This window comes from Chrysochloris asiatica, unplaced genomic scaffold, assembly GCF_000296735.1.
Source record: "Chrysochloris asiatica unplaced genomic scaffold, ChrAsi1.0 scaffold00112, whole genome shotgun sequence".
Classification (NCBI taxonomy): Eukaryota; Metazoa; Chordata; class Mammalia; order Afrosoricida; family Chrysochloridae; genus Chrysochloris; species Chrysochloris asiatica.
In genome coordinates, this window is record NW_006408630.1 from 1,767,211 (window position 1) to 1,769,760 (window position 2,550).

The window sequence follows — 2,550 nt, forward strand, 5'->3', positions numbered from 1 at the left end:
TATTTTCTTTACGCACACTTGAATATAAGACCCTTGTGAGCAGGAAATGTTGTCTGTTATGTACACCGCATAAGCCTTCAACACCAGAGGAGTGCCTGACATAATTTTGGTTTTATTAGTTTCTCTCTAGTTGGTTCTGACCTTCTGTATCACTGAAGCAAATGTTGCCCATCTTCATGTTTGTTGCTACGTTTGAGTTCATTGTTGTGGCTATTTGTGTCAGTTCATCTCATTGAGGGTTTCTCTCGTTTTCACTGACCCTCAACTTGACCAAGCATGTGCTTTTATAGTGATTGGTCTTTCCTGATGATGCGTCCAGAATAAGTGAACCAAATTGGTCTTACTATTTTCATTTCTAAGAAGCATTCTGTGCGTTTCTTTTAAGACAGATGTGTTTGTTCTTCTGGCAGTTCTCAGTAATATATTAAGTATTCTTCACTAATACCATAGTTTGATGCATTGGTTTTTCTTCTGTCATCTTTTTCTATTGTCCAGTTTTTACTGACACTATGTTCTGTAGTGACTGAAAAAAAAAAGAAAGAAAGAAAAACATGGCTTGAGTCAGGCACATTTTAATAAATATTTGTAAAATGAGTGTGTGAATAAATACTTTTTTGTTACCTTCCAAATGTGGTGGAATGGAAGACCTCTATTTTTGTCTAGGAGTCAGATTTTCTATTTTGCATGTTTAATTCACTACTCGCTATCTGCTCTAGGTCAGGTGCTGTGCTCAGCACTAGCCATCAAAAGATGAGCAAAACATGGCCCCATACTCTTAGAAGCTTGTGAAACGCCTTTCATTAAAAGACTTAATTTATAATATTTAATATACACTAAAATGCAGAATAACTTTTGCTATTTACATCAAAAAGATGTCAGTAGTAATGAATTCTTTTGTGTCCAACTGGCATCTGAAGAAATGCTATCCAGGTAAGCCCTCATTGTATCATCGCTGACTACATCTCCTCCTTCCCTGCCAGAGGTCATTGCTATCTAGAATATGATATTTATCATCACTCTACATTTTAAAAAATAGCATTGTTTACATATATGTGGATCCAAAACCATATGTATTATTATTTTATATACTTTGTTGTTGTTGTTCAGTGCCGTCGAGTTGATCCTGACCCGTAACGACCCTGTATAGGGTTTCCTAGGAGCAGCTGGTGAGCTTGAAACACCGACCTTGCAGTTCAAACGGCTTTGCAGTCTGACGCATTAACCCACAGCACCACAAAATAGTGTCAAAACGCATGTCTTCGTTTTACTTTTTCGGCTCATTGTTTTTTGTGAGATTCGTCTGTGCTGATAAATGCAGTCAGTCATTTATACTGCTATGCAGCATTCCACTTATGTATCCATTCCCTTGTTAATGGGCAGATAGGTTGTCTCCATGTTGTTTGAGTATTCTAAACTCGAGCTATGCAAGAAAAATTTCGGCAGTGATTCAAGTGCTTTGTACTACACTCTCCAATACTATAATCACTAGCCACAAAGCCTCCCGGGCCCTTGAAATATGGCTTCCGAGACTATGGGAATGATTTCTTAATTTGATGTAATTTTAATGAATGACTAGTAACTACTGTATTCAAGAAGACAGTTCTACACTGTGCCTCTGTGTCTCTTAGTGAGCATAAGAAAATCTACCTGGAGCAGTAGTTCTCAACAGTATCAGACACAATGCATTCTTTTGTTTTGTCTTTTTTTAATCATTATATAAATTAACCCATTTATTACAGGCTAGAGAGGTTTAGGTAGTGGAGCTTCTACTGGTCTTTCAGTTCCTTCAGTCTTCTGATGGCAGACTTTGCTGTGACTGCAGAGATGATGTTGTAGGTCCAGGCATCCCCCGCCAGTGTTTTCATACAGCAACCACAGTGCCAGATGCTCACAGCTTGTCTCTTCATTTTGGTTTTGCCACAGAAGGAGCAAGTGTACTTGGCGTGCTGGTTGATTTCAGTTTTCTTCACCATTTTCCTGAGGGAGGCGACAAAATGGGTCCCATATTTACCGACGATTCCAACCTTGGTGCGTTCAGCCATCTCACTATCACCTAGTGCCAAGCCGCAGAGAGCCACAATGCACTCATCTTATAAGACATATTTCGTCTTTTAATTATAAGTCATATTATAAGATATATTGCTTGGATCTGACAACAGTCCTGTTGAGACTTATTGATCTAGAGCACAAACCCTGCAGCAAATGTGGTCTTAAGATAGAAGCTTAGTCAAAATTTACAGGGTATTTGTCAGCTTGTTTTCAAAGTGTTTAGACCAATGTACATTCTCACCAGCAGTATGGGAGATTTTCCTGTTTCTTCATATATATGCAGTTTTTACCTCTGAAGTCATACTTTTCTTAGATTATAGTTCGAGTGACCTCAATCTGACTATTGAAAAACAGAAAGTCCTACCCACGGTCTCTTTGGATTCCTCTTCCCAAAGCAAGGTATTTCTGCTCTTTCTGAGTAAACCCCAGGCAGCACACCTGCAAACCTGAATGCAAGTATAGTCCCTTCTGCCATTTGTCCAAGGCCCAAGAAGACCCAAA